Raw genomic sequence first — 20839 nt, 5'->3', positions numbered from 1 at the left:
TCGTCCTGGTCCCTTTGCAGAAAAACAGCCCCAAAGCATGATGTTTCCACCCCCATGCTTCACAGTAGGTATGATGTTCTTTGGATGCAACTCATTCTTCGTCCTCCAAACACGACGAGTTGAGTTTTTACCAAAAAGTTATATTTTGGTTTCATCTGACCATATGACATTCTCCCAATCTTCTTCTGGATCATCCAAATGCTCTCTAGCAAACTTCAGATGGGCCTGGACATGTACTGGCTAAAGCAGGGGGACACGTCTGGCACTGCAGGAGTCCCTGGCGGCATAGTGTGTTACTGATGGTAGGCTTTGTCACTTTGGTCCCAGCTCTCTGCAGGTCATTCACTAGGTCCCCCCATATGGTTCTGGGATTTTTGCTCACCGTTCTTGTGATCATTTTGACCCCAAGGGGTGAGATCTTGCGTGGAGCCCCAGATCGAGGGAGATTATCAGTGGTCTTGTATGTCTTCCATTTACTAATAATTGCACCCACAGTTGATTTCTTCAAACCAAGCTGCTTACCTATTGCAGATTCAGTCTTCCCAGCCTGGTGCAAGTCTACAATGTGGTTTCTGGTGTCCTTTGACAGCTCTTTGGTCTTGGCCATAGTGGAGTTTAGAGTGTGACTGTTTGAGGTTGTGGACAGGTGTCTTTTATACTGATAACAAGTTCAAACAGGTGTCATTAATACAGGTAACAAGTGGAGGACAGATGAGCCTCTTAAAGAAGAAGTTACAGGTCTGTGAGAGCCAGAAATCTTGCTTGTTTGTAGGTGACCAAATACTTATTTACCACCATAATTTGCAAATAAATTCATAAAAAATCCTACAATGTGATTTTCTGGACAAGAGTCTCTGGTCTGATGAAACCAATATTGAACTCTTTGGCCTGAATGCCAAGGGTCACGTTTGGAGGAAACCTGGCACCATCCCTACGGTGAAGCATGGTGGTGGCAGCATCATGCTGTGGGGATGTTTTTCAGCGGCAGGGACTGGGAAACTAGTTAGGATCGAGGCAAAGATGAACGGAGCAAAGTACAGAGAGATCCTTGATGAAAACAACCTCCACAGCACGCAGGACCTCAGACTGGGGCCAAGGTTCACCTTCCAACAGGACCCTAAGCACACAGCCAAGATAACGCAGGAGTGGCTTCTGGACAAATCTCTAAATGTCCTTGAGTGGCCCAGCCAGATCCTGGACTTGAACCCGATCGAACATCTCTGGAGACCTGAAAATAGCTGTGAAACAATGCTCAACAAAGTACTGAGTGAAGGGTCTGAATAATTATGTAAATGTGATATTTCCATTTTTTTAAATACATTTGCAAACATTTCTAAACCTGGGTTATTGTGTGTAGATTGATAAGGTGGGAAAAAACTATTTAATCCATTTTAGAATAAGGCTGTAACGTAACAAAAGGTAGAAAAAGTCAAAGGGTCTGAATACTTTCCGAAGACACTGTATCATGCTTGTGTTTCATGCATATTTCATTGGGCATGTATCCATGTTCTGCTGGTTGCCTTGGGAGCCAGACAGATGTCTGTACTCAGTCAGTCCTAAATGGCACCCTATTCCCGATATAGTGGCCTACTTTTGACCAGGGTCATGGCCAAATGTAGTGCATTACATCGAGAATAGGGTGCATTTTGAGACGCACACAGAGACACCTGGAGAGAGGATCGTGTATACGGTATCTCACAAACACCAGTCTACAGACCCATCTGGCACCGGCACAGCCTCTGACATTGACATTACTCGATGTATTCACCACCCTTAGATTTCTTCACATTGTATTGTGTTACAAAGTGGGATTAAAATCGATTTAATCGTCATTTATCGTCAATGATCTACCAAAAAACTGTTTTTCTTCGTGCAGCATTGAGACATTTGAAGGTTTTTCACTAAACCGAGAAGAGATTATTGTATTATTTTATTTTTGTATGCTCTCACCCCTAGTTATATGTTATGAAAATACATTTTCCCATACTTAAAAGATCTCGAAACAAGGCATCCTCTTACTTCTCATGTAACATGCATGGCTATCTCTTGATGATGCATAATTTTTAGTTTGAATCAATTTGTTAACCAAAAGAGTCTTAAACAAATCCAAATATGTTTTATATTTGAGTTTCTTCAAATAGCCACCCTTTGCCTTGATGACAGCTTTGCACACTCTTGGCATTCTCTCAACCAGCTTCATGAGGTAGTCACCTGGAATGTATTTCAATTAACATGTGTGCCTTGTTATAAGTTAATTTGTGGAATTTCTTTCCTTGTCAATGCGTTCGAGCCAATCAGTTGTTTTGTGACAAGGTAGGGTGTGGTGACAAGGTAGGGTGGTATACAGAAGATAGCCCTATTTGATAAAAGACCAAGTCCATATTATGGCAGCTCAAGTAGGCAAAGAGAAATGGCAGTCCATCATTACTTTAAGACATGAAGGTCAGTCAATCCGGACCCAGAGTTTCCTCTGCTGCATAGGAAAGTTCATTAGAGTTACCAGCCTCAGAAATTGCAGAGTTCAAGTAACAGACACATCTCAACATCAACTGTTCAGAGGAGACCTTGTGAATCAGGCCTTCATGATCGAATTGCTGCAAAGAAACCACTACTAAAGGACACCAATAAGAAGAAGAGACTTGCTTGGGCCAAGAAACATGAGCAATGGACATTAGACCGGTGGAAGTCTGTCCTTTCGTCTGATGAGTCCAAATTTGACATTTTTGGTTCAACCACTGTGTCTTTGTGAGCCGCAGAGTAGGTGAACGGATGATCTCCTCGTGTGTGGTTCCCACTGTGAAGAATGGAGGAGGAGGTGTGATGGTGTGGTAGTCCTTTGCTGGTGACACTGCCTGTGATTTATTTAGAATTCAAGGCACACTTAACCAGCATGGCTACTACAGCATTCTGCAACTATACGCCATCCCATCTGGTTTGCGCTTAGTGGGACTATCATTTGTTTTTCAACAGGACAATGACCCAGCACACCTCCAGGCTGTGTAAGGGCTATTTGATTAAGAAGGAGAGTGATGGAGTGCTGCATCAGATGACTAGGCCTCCACAATCACCTGACCTCAACCCAATTGAGATGGTTTGGGATGAGTTGGACCGCAGGGTGAAGGAAAAGCAGCCAACAGGTGCTCAACATATGTGGGAACTCCTTCAAGACTGTTGGAAAAGCATTCCAGGTGATGCTGGTTGAGAGTATACCAAGAGTGTGCAAAGCTGTAATCAAAGTAAAGGGTGACTACTTTGAAGAATCAAAAATCTAAAATATATTTTGATTTGTTTAACATTTTTGGGGGTTACTACATGATTCCATATGTGCTATTCCATAGTTTTGATGTCTTCACTATTATTCTACAATGTAGAAAATAGTCAAAATAAAGAAAAATCCTTGAAGGAGTAGGTGTGTCCAAAATATTGACTGGGACTATATATCAGTGGAGGCTGCTGAGGGGAGGATGGCTCATAATAACATCTGGAACGGAGCGAATTCCACTAATTCCAATCCAGCCTTCAGCCACAAGCCCGTCCTCCCCAATTAAGGTGCCACCAACCTCCTGTGCTATATATTTTATTCCATTAAAACTGAGCTAATGTCACTGTAAATCGATGGGCCTTTGCCACTTCTCCTGCTGTATGCTTTTTAACACATTGCTCCATTTAATTGTTAGCATTGGAGGCCAGCCAAGGTTCCCAGTGACCATATTATTTTTGGCTGTTTGGATCAAGTCAGGGGGTTGTTTTTCCAGACTTGCAGTATTCCCTCATTCTGGACCAGAGAAAGCCCGGGAGAACTCCCAGTTTCCTGTGAACAAGCCAGCCTCAGGCTACATCCCAAATTGCACCCTATTCACTACATTGTGCACTACTTGATCAGAGCCCTATGGGCCCTGGTTCAAATGTAATGCACTATCTAGGCAATAGGGTGCCACATGGGTTTGCAGACATAGTCACTATGTGCCATAGAAATTAGCCACACACGAATCGCTGTCACTTACCAACAGGGCTATTTTTGTTATCCGCACCATCGAACACAAAGCACCATTTAAAACCTTAAACAAACACACATTTTACACTTTGGGGTCTGGAGTGAAAATGTGTGAATATTTTATTCTAATTTGATGGCACGAATAGCGATACAACAATACTAGTATATTTTGTCTGCTACATCATTTATGGAATTTGCTAATTTGTTGCATTGGTCATCATGGATGAGGACAGTGGCTTTCTCTTTGTGGTAATAGTGTTGCTTCCCAAATGGCATCCTATTCCCTATTTTGTCCACTAGGGCACATAGGGTTCTGGTTAAAAAAAAAATGGTACACTATATAGGGAATAGGGAGCCATTTGGGATGAAGACTGTGTCCTGTCCTCTAGCAGGGTTCTCAAATGCTATTCTTGACTTATCCTTGTCTGTCCTACTAGACTGATGCTTTAACTGCTGTCTTGCTGGCTCCAGTGTGATTCGCCTGTTAGAGAGGTCACAAAGGGCCATTATGTCAGTGTGCTTGACAAATGCTTCAGGTTTTAGTGCTCTCATCCGAGATATGACCCCCCCCCTCCCCTTTTGCTTCAATTTGGATTTGTTCCACCCCATATTCAAACACTCACATGATCCCAATGCACAAGGCCTAAATTACATGGATGTCACTGAATAGTCCATACTATTTTCCCTTCCTGGAATATCTGGGGAAATGCTCAATTTGAAGCGTAGCATTGGAGAAAGATGTTGTCTTAATTGAGTTACACCAGCAGGCACAGTAGCATTAAGAGTTCGACAAGGAAAGTATGTGAGCTATTTACTGCAGAAGCATTTTGACACTGCTACTCAGTAAATTCCCAATCCCTTTAAAATGTAGAGTTTTGTGCTGAGGAGTATTTCTGTCTAATAAAGCTCTTTTGTGTGGGAAAAAATAATTCTGATTGGCTGGGCCTGACTGCCAAATGGGTGGGCCTATGCCCTCTGAGGCCTACCCTTGGCTGCACCTCTGACTAGTCATGTGAAATCCATAGATAAGGGCCTAATGAATATATTTCAATTTCCTTATTTCCTCATATGAACCTGTACCTCAGTAAAAACCTTTAAATTGTTGCATGTTGCGTTTTATATTTTTGTTCAGTATAATTCAAAAATAATAAATAATAATAATAATCTAACCTGCTGTTATAGATGCTAAAGGGTATTTAAAAATACCATACCAATTCTCTGCTGCTTTATAGGCACTGCTTTGAGAGTAACTTAAGTAAACAAAGGAAAACATGAAATGACTCCAACACCGGAAAATGATATGATATTGAAGCAGTGGAATGATGAAATGTTTTTAGCAAAGAAAGTTCCTTCCTGGTGGTAACAGCTTTTCAAGCCACAGCACAACTCTCACCAGGGTGTTGCTTGTTGTGTCCAAAATGGCACCTTATTCCCTATATACTCTAGTGGCCTACGGGCCATGATCAAAAGTATTGCTCTCTATAGGGAATATTGTGCCATTTGAGACACAGCTTATGTGTACCACCATCACCCTCTATGAGATGGCACATCTAAGATGTGGACTTTGCGGCCCGACAGTGCTTAGATATGTTTTATTCTTTGAGTAACTGGGAACATTTACTTGTGAGTACTAGGTTGGAATTTAAAGTTTAAAGAATCATATTTTCGATAATGATTTAACACAGCACAGTTAAATGATGATCCTCGCCAGGCATCTATTAAAATCATTCATTTGAATATTATAACATATTAATATACTGAGAAGCCCAAGTCCCAGACCATGGTTTTATTGATTAGATTCTGTCCAAGAGACCTAATTCTGGGGATTTAGAAGGAATGAATCTAAACTGTTTGAAATGAAAATAAAGGAGCTTAGGCCATGTACTGTAATGGATCCTCGGGAAAGCTTGGTTTCCACGGTGAGAAAGGACATTCAAATTAAACTGTGCTGAAATAACAATGACAGAACCTGTTGATATAGCCTTTCATATATATACACTCCTAGCTAAGCAAATAAATCTTCCCCCAGTGTCTGTACAGCCCAGTAGTTTTATACCACTGAAAAATCAAATATACCTTGTTTGTGTTTAGAATTCAAAGAAACTCAGGAAAAAAATAAGTCATGTTATCTAATCATGTACAATATAACTTAATCTACTATTCTCTTAGTCTACACATTTTTTTACACGCCCACCTTGCAATGGTGTAACTTGTTGGACACCCAGCACTCAGATAAGCCTTAAGGCTGGTTTAATATTTTTTTTTAGATCCTTTATTTAACTCGGCAAGTCAGTTAAGAACAAATTCTAATTTTCAATAACGGCTTAGGAACAATGGGTTAACTGCCTGTTCAGGGGCAGAACAACAGATGTGTACCTTGTCAGCTCAGGGATTTCAACTTGCAACCTTTCAGTTACTAGTCCAACGCTCTAACCACTAGGCTACCCTGCCGTTCACAGTAGGTCTGTCGACATGTCTGTAGACAGTTGTCGCAGTGACATCATGAACATTCTATTGTCATCCAACATCAAACTTGTCCTTGTTACGAAAAAGTATAAACACATCAGCAGCTCTGTGCTACAAATAACATACTTGCTTTATTTTTAACACCAATAAACCCATCAGTTTAAAAATTAATTTAATAAATGTTTTGGTTCATTGCTATTTTCTTAGCTAGCTAGCTAGCTAGTCAGCTCAAATAATGACCATAGTATAGCTGATGTCTTAACTTTAGCTACTTTGTAATCATTATTACTGGAAAATAAATCCACCACAACCACATCATTATTTAAAATAGCTTACGGTTGTGAGTGTGATGAAATAAAAGTAGGTCATTCTATCTGAGAATTTTAGAACTCCTGCACAGTCTTGTCACAGATAGATTTGGTCTTGTTGCTGTAGCAGTCCAGTAACCATGACAAAGGACAGTCGCAGAGACATTAACTTTTTTCATGTCTGTACAACAAAGAAACCGACAGTCGCAGATTAAATGTAGTTTTGACCAGTGACACTTGTCGCCTTCTAAATGTCTACAGACATGTCATTAGGCCATGAACAAACCACACTATAGGTATGTGTCCCAAATGGCCCATGGGCCTTGGTCAAAAGAAGTGCACTTTAAAGGGAATAGGATGCTATTTGTGATGCGCCCCTAGACTCTGGAGTGGCCTGCTACAGCCAGTGGTGTTGAGGATGTCCAGAGTTTCAGAGGCTTGCTTTGCTTCATTCTGAAAAAGGGAATGGATAATGGAACAACCAGTGTTCACCATGTTCTCAAAGGTGGCCTGGAATCATGTCTGCCGCTTTCTGTGAAGCCCCTCTCTATCCCACACTCCTTTCCCAGCTCACTATACTGTTACTTTTCAGGGCTTGGTGCCTACACTCTTATACCAGCTTACTGGTTTGTGTCTCTATGGACCTACAGTAGGAGCTCCAGAGAGGTAGTGAGGTACTTGGTTCATCTAACTGATACTTTCTCTTATGCACAAACTAGACTGCAGTACATTTCTGAATATAACTGGCACGTTGTGAGAAAGCTGTAGGTCTTAGAAACAGAAATCACTATGTTACCTAGTTGCATTGTTTTGAGCTTTTCATTGACGTTTGTTGGGAAGTAGCTTACTGTATATCACACATTTTTATATTACTAAAAGCTGAGTTGAATTATTTGTGTGTGTGTCTCAGAGAGAGAAAATGCTTGTGTAGTGTAGAGGAGGAAGAGTGGGATTTAGCTCCTGTCCATTTTGACCTTTTATTTGCGTTTCAGGAGAAATGTTGTGTGAAAGCCCCATTCTTTCTCTACCAGCCAAATCAGCCCTGCTCCTGCTTGGTTACCTATCTATTTATTTAGCAGGGCTCACTAAATGGCTTACTGACAAATTAGAGTGGTAATGATAATGACCGCGATAGTTAACATAGCCCACTTTTCAGGTTGGGAATTTCCAATGGTTCTTTTCTCTCTTTCTTATCGTGACATATTTCAACCTGCTGAATGTGAATGACAATTACTGCTCCTGAACTGAAAAGGCCCCTGAACTGTTGGGATGTGTTCCAAATGGCACCCTATTCCCTACATTGCCCCATAGTGCTCTGGTCAAAAGGAGTGCACTATATAGGGAATAGTGTGCCATTTGAGATTCATTATATATTTTCTTTGTTAATGTGGGACATTTGCCAAAAGAAGAAGTGAAACAGAAAGCCGGTAGCGCCTTGGTAGACAATAGCAGGGGAGTTTTCAGGGGGACGGCAGAGTTCAAAAGGGGGTCAAGAATCAAAATGGGAATGACATTTGCCATCAGCAGCCCTGATTCGCGGCCATTGATTCCCTCCCAAAGCCCAAACTGAATCTGAATTGCAAATTGTGCAAAGCAGTGGCCTTTCACAAGTCGACAGGCGAGCTGAGGCTGCGTTCCCACACACCCCGGTTCCGTCCTAAATGGCAACCTATTCCCTATATAGTGCACTATTTTTGACCTGGTCCCATAGGGCTCTCCTATAGGGCTGGTCAAAAGAGGATGCGATTTGGGACTCTTCGCCCCCTCGCTCCATGGCCTGGATGCTAGCAGCGGTGGTGGAGGCTGTGCAGCATTCTCCCAGGCTCGCTCCTCATAACAGAGACACACAGCGGGCCATTGTTCCATTACACACTGAGGAGGGGCTAGGGTCAGAGGGAGGGCCGGAGGGGACAGCGTTGACAGGGTTTAAATAAAGGTGTGTTCTGACCCAAGCTGACACTTGGCTATATGTTTATTTCTTTATTTTTCTTTCTACAACCTGGTGTAGATAAGTGTTGCCATTTAAAGTGAGTGCATTTATGAGCTTTAAAAAAATAAATGATGTTATTGTTGCATGTTTATTTATTTTTACTTGAATGCATTGGATAACATTGGATGGGATTGTATTGCTTCCCATTGGACAATTAACATCCACACAACCGTACATATTTTAAATATCTAAGGTCATGGCTTGTGTCCCAAATGGCCACGTATTCAATACATAGTGCACTACATTTGACCAGAGCTCTATGGGCCCTGGTCAAAAGTAGTGCACTTCATAGGGAATAGGGTGCCATTTCAGAAGCAGCCATGATGCAGGTTTAGGATGACAGATAAATGTTCCATGACTTTACTTATTTCTCTCTCTCTCTAATTCCAGTAGCAGATGTTGAACTGAAGCTGCTCGGAGCAGGAAGAAGAGGTTGAGCCAAAACCAGCAAGTTAGTAGACACTGGAGAAATGTTGTGTTAAAAATGTTTGGAGAAGGCAGGCAGACGAGCAGATGCCACACTTTAACTTTTTGACACAGACAAACATTTGTGTAACCAGTGCCATTCTGTTTCTGTGCTGGCTGGCCAACTCCTTAATCACTGTCTAAACTAAACTGAGAAACAACATTGGAAATAACATCACTTCAGATAGATCAGGGCTATCCAACCCTGTTCCTGGAGAGCTACCGTCCTGTAGGTTTTAACTCCAACCCTGTTCCTGGAGAGCTACCGTCCTGTAGGTTTTAACTCCAACCCTGTTCCTGGAGAGCTACCGTCCTGTAGGTTTTAACTCCAACCCTGTTCCTGGAGAGCTACCGTCCTGTAGGTTTTAACTCCAACCCTGTTCCTGGAGAGCTACCGTCCTGTAGGTTTTAACTCCAACCCTGTTCCTGGAGAGCTAGCGTCCTGTAGGTTTTAACTCCAACCCTGTTCCTGGAGAGCTACCCTCCTGTAGGTTTTAACTCCAACCCTGTTCCTGGAGAGCTACCCTCCTGTAGGTTTTAACTCCAACCCTGTTCCTGTAGAGCTACCGTCCTGTAGGTTTTCGCTTCCACCCTAATCTAGCACACTCAATTCTAACAATTAGCTTGTTGAAAAGCTGAATCTGGTACATTGTAACTGTGGTTGTAGCAAAAACCTACAGGAGGGTATCTCTCCAGGAACAGGGTTGGAGAGACACTTTTCAGAAGATGTTATTCAATTTAACATGAACTCATTTAATTTATGCAATTGAACTAATCTTAGACCAGGGGTACTCAACTCTTACCCTAAGATGTCCAGAGCCTGCTGGTTTTCTGTTTTATCTGTTAATTCATTGCACCCACCTGGTGTCCCAGGTCTAAATCAGTCCCTGATTAGAGGGGAATCACCCACCTGGTGTCCCAGGTCTAAATCAGTCCCTGATTAGAGGGGAATCACCCACCTGGTGTCCCAGGTCTAAATCAGTCCCGGATTGGAGGGGAACAATGAAGAAATGCAGTGGAACTGACTGAGGTCCAGGGTTGAGTTTGAAGGTCTTAGAGTATTGTGAAATGTTAGTTACGGTACATAGCTTACTGCAGCTTACCTTTTATTTTCACTTTTTCCCAACACCATGACAAATGTGATGTTCTTTTTCTCTTTTTAATTTTTTAAAATTTCACCTATATTTAACCTGGTAGGCCAGTTGAGAACAAGTTCTCATTTACAACTGCGACCTGGCCAAGATAGAGCAAAGCAGTGCGACACAAAAGCAGTGCGACACAAATAACACAGAGTTACACATAAACAAACGTACAGTCAATAACACAATAGAAAAGTCTATATTCAGTGTGTGCAAATGTAGTAAGATTAGGGAGGTAAGGCAATAAATAGGCCATAGTGGCGAAATAATTACAATTTAGCAATTAACACTGGAGTGATAGATGTGCAGAGGACGCTTGCTTGTCTTTTTCGCTATACGCTTGCTTGCCTTTATCTATCATTGTAAAGAACACAAAGTGTAACTGTGAACAGATTACAAGTTCTCTAAAGACTTGTGGATTAAAGCATCGGCCCTATGTGAGTAACAATACATGAGAGATGCCTTTTGAGCAGGCCGTAAATTATAGACCCTTAAAGCCTTTTGTTAAAGGCTTTTTATATTAAGCGTTTTATTGCCTATATGCCTTGACATTGTGAGTGGCGTTGGCGTTCTCTGAGCGTTGTCCCGTGTGAATGGTTTGTCATGTTCCAACTCAGGCCAGGGCCACTAGTGGAAACCACATGGTGGTTTTAAATAGAGCCATGTGAATAGAGGCTGCCTGCTCAGGCCTTTGTGAGCCTGCAACCAGTGTCGTCGCTCTGTCTCCTGTCACCTTTATGTTTGGGTGCCTCTGAGCAGGACGTGAGAGTATGCACACACAGATTAGCTCATCCATGATCTCATAACTAACCTGTCTTTGCTTTGCCTTTCACTAAACGAGGAAAACATTCGCAGTTGGGTCTAAGTGAGTGAAAATTTGAATTTGAATAGTTGATGAAATGTGTCTATTGGGTCTTTGTGCCTGAACCAGGGCTTGGTGAACGGACATGCTGAGATCTACTCCATGAGACACACACACACACACACACACACAAACACACACACACACACACACACACACACACACACACACACACACACACACACACACACACACAAAGAGACACACACACACACACAGATACACACACGCACGCACGCATGCACACACACACACACACAAAGAAAGGCTTTTCTGCTGCTCTGCTTCACACACACACACACACACACACACACACACACACACACACACACACACACACACACACACACACACACACACACACACACACACACACACACACACACACACACACACACACACACAGAGAGAAAGGCTTTTCTGCTGCTCTGCTTTGCACACACACACTGCTCCTCTCTGTTCCTCTGCATCCCAGCATGTCTGGGAACATAATTTACTGCCACTGTCAAAAACTTCTGTCAGCGCTCAAAGGAAGAGCAGTGTGGGACATTTTTTTACCTTCAGACTTAAGTACGGACTGGCTGTGCTAGGACCTAGGGGGCTGTGAAATCTATTCTCATTAATAGCTGTGTGTGTGCGTGTGTGTGTGTGTGTGTGCGCACGCACGTGTGCGTGTGTGAGTGTGCGTGCGTGCGCAAAGCAGAGCAACAGGGAAGACTTTTCCTACTTCAAGGACCCCGGCAGACTGCAGGATGGCCTGTCACGACCATTAAACCTGATGGTAAATTCATTCTGCGCAGCTGTGTTATAATGAAAAGCCTTATAAGCACTGAAAGCATTGAAAATGAACATGTTAACTCGTCTTGCATAGACAAATATATTACTGTTGCTGTGGTTGACTAAACTATAGAGCAGGCGCCAATTTCACCCTGAACAGTTTTTCAATGAGCCTAGTAAGAGTAGATGTTTCTGTTCGGTATCTTAGTTTAAAAAACAATGGCAACTAATTGCAAAGGTTGTTGATTGTGTCTCATTTTATCATCATTATTGTTGATAACGTTGTCTGTTTAATTTTGTGTCTGTATTGAGGCCATTGGTTAAAACCAGAGAGGCCGAAGAAAACACCAGCCTGTGTGTCTAGCTGGAATGGTGATATTAATGCTGGAAGTAAATATAAATCAATGTTCAATAGATTGCAATACAGGTCCAAAAGTATGTTACACAACGCACAGATCAAGAGCACTCCTCTCCTCATTGTGGCGACAGACTCGCCTGCCTTCCACTCCTCTCCTCATTGTGGCGACAGCCTCGCCTGCCTTCCACTCCTCTCCTCATTGTGGCGACAGCCTCGCCTGCCTTCCACATTGTGGCGACAGCCTGCCTTTCCACTCCTCTCCTCATTGTGGCGACAGCCTCGCCTGCCTTCCACTCCTCTCCTCATTGTGGCGACAGCCTCGCCTGCCTTCCACTCCTCTCCTCATTGTGGCGACAGCCTCGCCTGCCTTCCACTCCTCTCCTCATTGTGGCGACAGCCTCGCCTGCCTTCCACTCCTCTCCTCATTGTGGCGACAGCCCCGCCTGCCTTCCACTCCTCTCCTCATTGTGGCGAAAGCCTCGCCTGCCTTCCACTCCTCTTAAAGGAGCAATCTGCAGTTGCTAAATACATTTTTCGACTTATATGTACACATTGAAGAATATAACTTATAAATGCCTCATGAGCTTAGTTCAACTGTCGTACTCCATCAGAACCCAAAATATACGCCTGTTTTACTCCAATGTTTGTAAACAAAATAAATGTAAACAAACATGATATAGTCTCAAAACATGGATAAAACTATCATTTGTATATCATGGATGGTCAGTCCTTGCATCCATAGCTCTGTCTATGAATTTGAGAGTGGTTATATTTCTCCAGCCCTATACCTCAGCTTTTTAATGTAACAGGGGCGGGGAGTGTGAAGCTGGCTGGTCATTTCTCGCTTATCTTCCAAAAGCAATGAGATCTGTGAAAATCCTAAGACTCGTTTTACTCTTCTTTCATTTTTCCCATCTTGTTGGAGTGGAGTGCAGCTACAGCCACTCTACACATTAAGCTGGAATCGGAGTAATGTATGTATCTTCTGATACATTCTTTCCATCCCTCACAGCCTCTCAGTATGGACCCCCTGAGGCCTGCAGGGATACCTGTTGTGTGTCCCAAATGGCACCCTATTCCCTACAAAGTGCACTACTATTGACCAGAGGCCTATGGGCTCTCCGCTGTTCAGGAAATCAGAGTTGCAGGACTTCTAAGAACGGAGCAACAATGGGAGAACTGGGTAGTGTCCCAAATGTCACCTTATTTCCTATTTAGTGCTATAGCCCACAGGGTTCTTGTAAAACAGTAGTGCACTTTGTAGGGGATATTGTGCCATTCAGGATGCAACCCTGCTCTTTGAAGCTATCTGTTGGACTGCAGGGAAAACCAACCTGAAGTTTGACCAACCAGAGAGGGAGGGAGGGGGGGGGGGGCAGCTCTCTGACTACTTATGTTTGGAGTGGGAATTTGTGAATAAATATTCCTGTGGCATGTGCAATGAGGCTGCGTCCGAGCGGAGTGCAAATGGCAGTATCAGATCACTGCTGTAACGAGCAAAAGATGTGGACTGGAAGGACTCAGGCTGATTTCCATTGACTCTGGCTGTCATTGATTTGCTTTTCAGTTGCGTTGTTACTGTCATATTCAATGACTGTTTTACAATGCTTTGACAATTCTGTTGAAAAATCATCTAGTCAAGTTCATCACAACATATGGTACAGGCCACGTTAAAACATCAACGCCTTGCCTTGAAGGGTCATACATGGTTTAATACATCTTTGATGTACATTTTTAACTTCTCTGCGTCATCCTCTTGAGTAGCTTTGAGCTAGGATCATGTAGCTTTGAGGTAGGGTCATGTAGCTTTGAGGTAGAATCATGTAGCTTTGAGGTAGGATCATGTAGCTTTGGCGAAGGAGATAAGACAACCATCGTTGTTCAGCAAAGAGCCTTTTGCAGTATTGTTGACATTTCCTGTTAGATCGCTGGTCTCATATCCCTCTGTGCATAGATTACAGGCTTAAGTGGTCACTCACTTTCACACGTTTACTCATCAATGTCCTCATATTATATCCAAGGTTAGTTACAGTGCAAATAGGACTATGTAAGTGTACTGTGTGCACTGCTCATCCATTTTGTGTTGATTTACCCCTATTTTGATAATTGGTTTGTCAATTTTAATTCAAATGATTGTGGTAGCTGTTCTGAAGTGGTTGAATGTCAACATTCATTCTTAGGCTGCTTTAATAAAATCAGATAGGCTTGAGTGGCATCGTAACCTCAAACACAGCTGGAGGCATATGAAGTCTGTATTCCAATCCACAGACACTCACTATGCTATAGCTATTTTGTAGCTATAGAGAGCTGATTGGCCATGGCCTCTGTTGGTATGGAAACCCACCAGGGAGCAGGCGGGAGGGATGGTGTGGTCTCAGAGCGAAAAAGGAAGTCAACCACCTCCTCCTGAGGACCAATTTGCTCCGAGGCTCTCTGAGGAAAGGCCTGTTGCTTACATTGGCCCCGCTTACCATTTAAGGCCAGGCTGCAGCAGGCAAACGTAACCTTTTCCATACCAGTTGGCTCGCAGACTCACTGGAGACCCAGGGAGGGAGATATGGAGAAACAGAAGAGCAGGAGTGAAATACTGGCTGGCTGTTTGAGGGACTCAGAAACAGAGATGAGCAGGAGTGAAATGCTGGCTGGCTCTTTGAGGGAGTCAGAAACAGAGATGAGCAGGAGTGAAATACTGGCTGGCTGTTTGAGGGAGTCAGAAACAGATATGAGCAGGAGTGAAATACTGGCTGGCTGTTTGAGGGAGTCAGAAACAGAGATGAGCAGGAGTGAAATACTGGCTGGCTGTTTGAGGGACTCAGAGACAGAGATGAGCAGGAGTGAAATACTGGCTGGCTGTTTGAGGGAGTCAGAAACAGAGATGAGCAGGAGTGAAATACTGGCTGGCTGTTTGAGGGACTCAGAGATGAGCAGGAGTGAAATACTGGCTGGCTGTTTGAGGGACTCAGAGATGAGCAGGAGTGAAATACTGGCTGGCAGTTTGAGGGACTCAGAAACAGCGATGAGCAGGAGTGAAATACTGGCTGGCTGTTTGAGGGACTCAGAGACAGAGATGAGCAGAAGTGAAATACTGGCTGGCTGTTTGAGGGACTCAGAGACAGAGATGAGCAGGGGTGAAATACTGGCTGACTGTTTGAGGGAGTCAGAAACAGAGATGAGCAGGAGTGAAATACTGGCTGGCTGTTTGAGGGACTCAGAAACAGAGATGAGCAGGAGTGAAATACTGGCTGGCTGTTTGAGGGACTCAGAGACAGAGATGAGCAGGAGTGAAATACTGGCTGGCTGTTTGAGGGACTCAGAAACAGAGATGAGCAGGAGTGAAATACTGGCTGGCTGTTTGAGGGACTCAGAAACAAAGATGAGCAGGAGTGAAATACTGGCTGGCTGTTTGAGGGACTCAGAAACAGAGATGAGCAGGAGTGAAATACTGGCTGGCTGTTTGAGGGACTCAGAAACAAAGATGAGCAGGAGTGAAATACTGGCTGGCTGTTTGAGGGACTCAGAAACAGAGATGAGCAGGAGTGAAATACTGGCTGGCTGTTTGAGGGACTCAGAAACAGAGATGAGCAGGAGTGAAATACTGGCTGGCTGTTTGAGGGAGTCAGAAACAGAGATGAGCAGGAGTGAAATACTGGCTGGCTGTTTGAGGGAGTCAGAAACAGAGATGAGCAGGAGTGAAATACTGGCTGGCTGTTTGAGGGAGTCAGAGACAGAGATGAGCAGGAGTGAAATACTGGCTGGCTGTTTGAGGGACTCAGAGATGAGCAGGAGTGAAATACTGGCTGGCTGTTTGAGGGACTCAGAAACAGAGATGAGCAGGAGTGAAATACTGGCTGGCTGTTTGAGGGACTCAGAAACAAAGATGAGCAGGAGTGAAATACTGGCTGGCTGTTTGAGGGACTCAGAAACAGAGATGAGCAGGAGTGAAATACTGGCTGGCTGTTTGAGGGACTCAGAAACAAAGATGAGCAGGAGTGAAATACTGGCTGGCTGTTTGAGGGACTCAGAAACAGAGATGAGCAGGAGTGAAATACTGGCTGGCTGTTTGAGGGACTCAGAAACAGAGATGAGCAGGAGTGAAATACTGGCTGGCTGTTTGAGGGAGTCAGAAACAGAGATGAGCAGGAGTGAAATACTGGCTGGCTGTTTGAGGGAGTCAGAAACAGAGATGAGCAGGAGTGAAATACTGGCTGGCTGTTTGAGGGAGTCAGAGACAGAGATGAGCAGGAGTGAAATACTGGCTGGCTGTTTGAGGGAGTCAGAAACAGAGATGAGCAGGAGTGAAATACTGGCTGGCTGTTTGAGGGACTCAGAAACAGAGATGAGCAGGAGTGAAATACTGGCTGGCTGTTTGAGGGACTCAGAAACAAAGATGAGCAGGAGTGAAATACTGGCTGGCTGTTTGAGGGACTCAGAAACAGAGATGAGCAGGAGTGAAATACTGGCTGGCTGTTTGAGGGACTCAGAAACAGAGATGAGCAGGAGTGAAATACTGGCTGGCTGTTTGAGGGAGTCAGAAACAGAGATGAGCAGGAGTGAAATACTGGCTGGCTGTTTGAGGGAGTCAGAAACAGAGATGAGCAGGAGTGAAATACTGGCTGGCTGTTTGAGGGAGTCAGAAACAGAGATGAGCAGGAGTGAAATACTGGCTGGCTGTTTGAGGGAGTCAGAAACAGAGATGAGCAGGAGTGAAATACTGGCTGGCTGTTTGAGGGAGTCAGAGACAGAGATGAGCAGGAGTGAAATACTGGCTGGCTGTTTGAGGGAGTCAGAGACAGAAGTATCTGTTGCATTTGTGCAGTTCTTGGTTACATCCCAAAAGGCACTATTCACTATATAGTGCACTAGTAAAAGTGCGCACACCATGTCTGAATCTTCTGGTCTGCTGTTGTTCAGTTGACCTCTCTCAGCCCTGGCACCTCTATTTGTCTGTCAGACAGTACCCAGTCAACATACCCAACATACCTAGTCAACAGACAACAACCTTTAAAGGATAAAAGCCATTGAGAATTGATTCACCAATATGAACCAACCACTAGCTGAGATTGGTGAGCGGTAGGGAATGGCAGCCTTTATTTGACCTTCTGTGAAGGTCTTGGTGAGATTTACTGTTTCTGACACACCTAGAGCACCTAGAGGGGGAATAGACTAATTTGTTGCCTATATAATATATTCTCCAAAAAAGTCAGTATAGTATACATAAAGATGGCAGAATTGTAGGCTGTAGTACTGATGTCAATGAACTCATGATATTAGTGTTGAACTTTTAGCTAAACCCAGGCTACCAGATTAGACTAAAAAGACAACCCAAAACCTCAGAGTCCGTCCCTAATTGCACCCTATTCCCTATAGTGCACTACTTTGGACCAGAGCCCTATGTGTACCTGATCAAAAGTAGTGCTCTAAATCTGAGAAGCTCCTGACGGGACTTCCTGGTGTTTGTGTAGGGATGTAGGGATTGGGTTGGATGCAACAGCGATTGCTCTGCCATGGTTGGCTGGAAGTGGAGAGGCTTTAAGGATCAGGAGTTTGGGTGTTTCACTGTAGTCCAAAAAAGCACCACATACTGTATGAGGGAGGTGCTACCTTATATAATGTTACTTACCCTACATTATTCATCTCATATGCATATGTATATACTGTACTCTACATCATCGACTGCATCCTTATGTAACACATGTATCACTAGCCACTTTAACTATGCCACTTTGTTTACTTTGTCTACACACTCATCTCATATGTATATACTGTACTCGATACCATCTACTGTATGCTGCTCTGTACCATCACTCATTCATATATCCTTATGTACATGTTCCTTATCCCCTTACACTGTGTATAAGACAGTAGTTTTGGAATTGTTAGTTAGATTACTTGTTGGTTATCACTGCATTGTCGGCACTAGAAGCACAAGCATTTCGCTACACTCGCATTAACATCTGCTAACCATGTGTATGTGACAAATAAAATTAGATTTTTTTTATTATTTTTTTATGTGTCTGATAGAGTGCTACTTTGCTCAACTCATCTGCCATAGACATTCATTGGTGGACACAAAAGTAAGAAGAGGTATACATTTTTTAAATGTTTGTCAAAGTGTGTGTATTATGGAGTTTTAATGTAGATTTAGACAAAACATCTCCTGTGCAAGCTCTAATTTCTATGCACTTTTCTAGGACACTAGACGGGGGCTCGTCTCAGCCTGAAGTCAGAGAGCCAGGAAACAATCAACACAATTCAATAATCACCAGCTAGGACTGTCTGTTCATATGGAGTCAAGGCATTTCTCTGGGTTTATTTACCTTGGATCCAATTCCATTTGCTTTTTAATTTCATGGCCAAGTGGACCTCCCTGACTTCCTGGACTTCCACCCGGGGTCGGACCCCCCCCCCTTCCCTGCCTTCCCTCCCCCTGAAAACACAAACTGCGGGCACAAAGGTCACGCCACTCTCCTACAAGCCACACATACACACGATGAAGAGGTCCCTGGCTGCATACTCACACGGACGCACGCACGTATGCATGCACACGCACACACACACACACACACACACACACACACACACACACACACACACACACACACACACACACACACACACACACACACACACACACACACACACACACACACACACACACACACACACACACACACACACACACACACACACACACGAACACACGCAAGCACTGTGCGCACACACTTACAGATACAGCTGTCCCTGGATCACTTTGCTTGTTTCCCCTGACATCGTCCATGTAGGAAACACACACGGCTGTGGCTATCAGTCGAGTCTCTGCACAGCATAAAGATGTCATCGAACAGCGACTGTAAATCTCACTCAGTCTTCCTAGGGAGGAGGATGTGCTGTGTCACGAGGCAGAATACAGAGTTTCCAGCACTGTGACATTTTAGTAGAGAATGAAAAGGAAATCATTCAATGAAAGGTGTTGGTGTGCTTCTATGTGTGTTAACCATACACTGCACTGCACTTGTTTTGGGGCTTTTTTGTTTGGCACCCTATGATTCATATGATGGTATGAGACATGGTATGAGATGTACTCAACATGAGACTCTAGAGACATAACTGAATTATATTTGATCAACCCAATTAATTATTTGTATATGCAGGATTAATAATCAACTCTTCTGCTGATTGGCTACAACAGGGACATGACGTTTCCTGTATTGAGTATTTCCTGTTCAGCTTATTCACTGACATTTGGCCCTTGGCAGTCATAGGAATTCCTATCCTCTCTCTCTCTACATTGTGCTAGGCTTTTTCATTCGCTGAAATGCTTGTCCAAGGTGTCTGCCAGATGCAGACAAACATTGCATCTCAAATGGCACCCTATTCCCTACACAGTGCACTACCTTTGATGGGCCTTGGTCACAAGTAGTGCACTACATACGGTAGGGAATAGGGTGCCATTTGGGATGCACAACAGTCATACATAGTTATAGTAATGATAACAATTATGAAGTCTATGCACTCACTGTGCCCCCTGGCTCCTCCTGGAGACACTGATCTTTTACATAGAAGCTTTGTGTGTGTTCTCTGTGTGTGTGTGTGTGTGTGTGTGTGTGTGTGTGTGTGTGTGTGTGTGTGTGTGTGTGTGTGTGTGTGTGTGTGTGTGTGTGTGTGTGTGTGTGTGTGTGTGTGTGTGTGTGTGTGTGTGTGTGTGTGTGTGTGTGTGTGTGTGTGTACGCAACCTGTAACGTCTAAGCTCTGTAGTAGCTGTTGATACTGTAGATGCTGAGGGAGTGATTTATCTGCTGCACTGCTGGTGCTCCTCCTGGGAGCAGTCTGTCTGCTGTGAGGAGGCTGACTTTGACGGCTCTATACACTTTGACTGAATGATATCAGCGATTACATCTCAAATGGCACCTTATTCACTATATAGTGCACTATGTAGGGAATAGGGTGCCATTTTGGATGCAGACAGAGTCCCGGTCAGGCTCCCGGGTAGTTTAACCACAGAACAGACCAACTGGCACTGTCGATGATTGAGCCAAGGATGTTAGTCTTGGCAAGAGCTGTGAACATTTAATGTTTCTATTCCCCCTGTGTGTTTACGACAAATGGATTTGGCTCTGTCTTTAATTAAATAAATATCAAATATGAATATAAAAGTTCAAGACCCTGCTGTAGTCGAAGACCCAGGTATGAGTTTTTCTCTTCTTTCAGACTTAGTATTTAAGAGGCAATCTGGGATTCAGACAACAACAAAGCTACAAAGTCACTGTTTTAGTAAACAGCTGAGGGATGCGCCTGGGGAAATGTAACTATTCTCAATTTCATAGGCCGAGCTATGGATGCAAGGACTGACAGCATTTATGTTATAGTCTATGGATGTAGATTGCCCCTTTAACAAATGCTGCATGTTGGTGTCACCAGAGACCTATGACTGTTCCTAATAAAATGGTGATGTAATGCACAAGCCCCTCTCTGTCTGTCTG

At 43.6% G+C, this 20839-nt stretch overlaps 1 long non-coding RNA gene across 1 annotated transcript in view; it reads left to right on the top strand.

The window, feature by feature from the left end:
• The window catches only part of LOC124041916, a 63986-nt gene extending 44699 nt beyond the window's left edge, over window positions 1-19287 (top strand). Inside the window, exons 9-10 of the long non-coding RNA XR_006840004.1 lie at window positions 9149-9209; window positions 18551-19287. This is a non-coding gene — a long non-coding RNA (uncharacterized LOC124041916). The remainder of the gene's footprint in view (window positions 1-9148; window positions 9210-18550) is intronic.
• The last annotated feature ends 1552 nt before the right edge of the window (window positions 19288-20839 follow it).

Source organism: Oncorhynchus gorbuscha, linkage group LG08 (genome assembly GCF_021184085.1).
Source record: "Oncorhynchus gorbuscha isolate QuinsamMale2020 ecotype Even-year linkage group LG08, OgorEven_v1.0, whole genome shotgun sequence".
NCBI classification, from domain to species: domain Eukaryota; kingdom Metazoa; phylum Chordata; class Actinopteri; order Salmoniformes; family Salmonidae; genus Oncorhynchus; species Oncorhynchus gorbuscha.
This window is presented reverse-complemented; position numbering and strand designations above follow the sequence as displayed.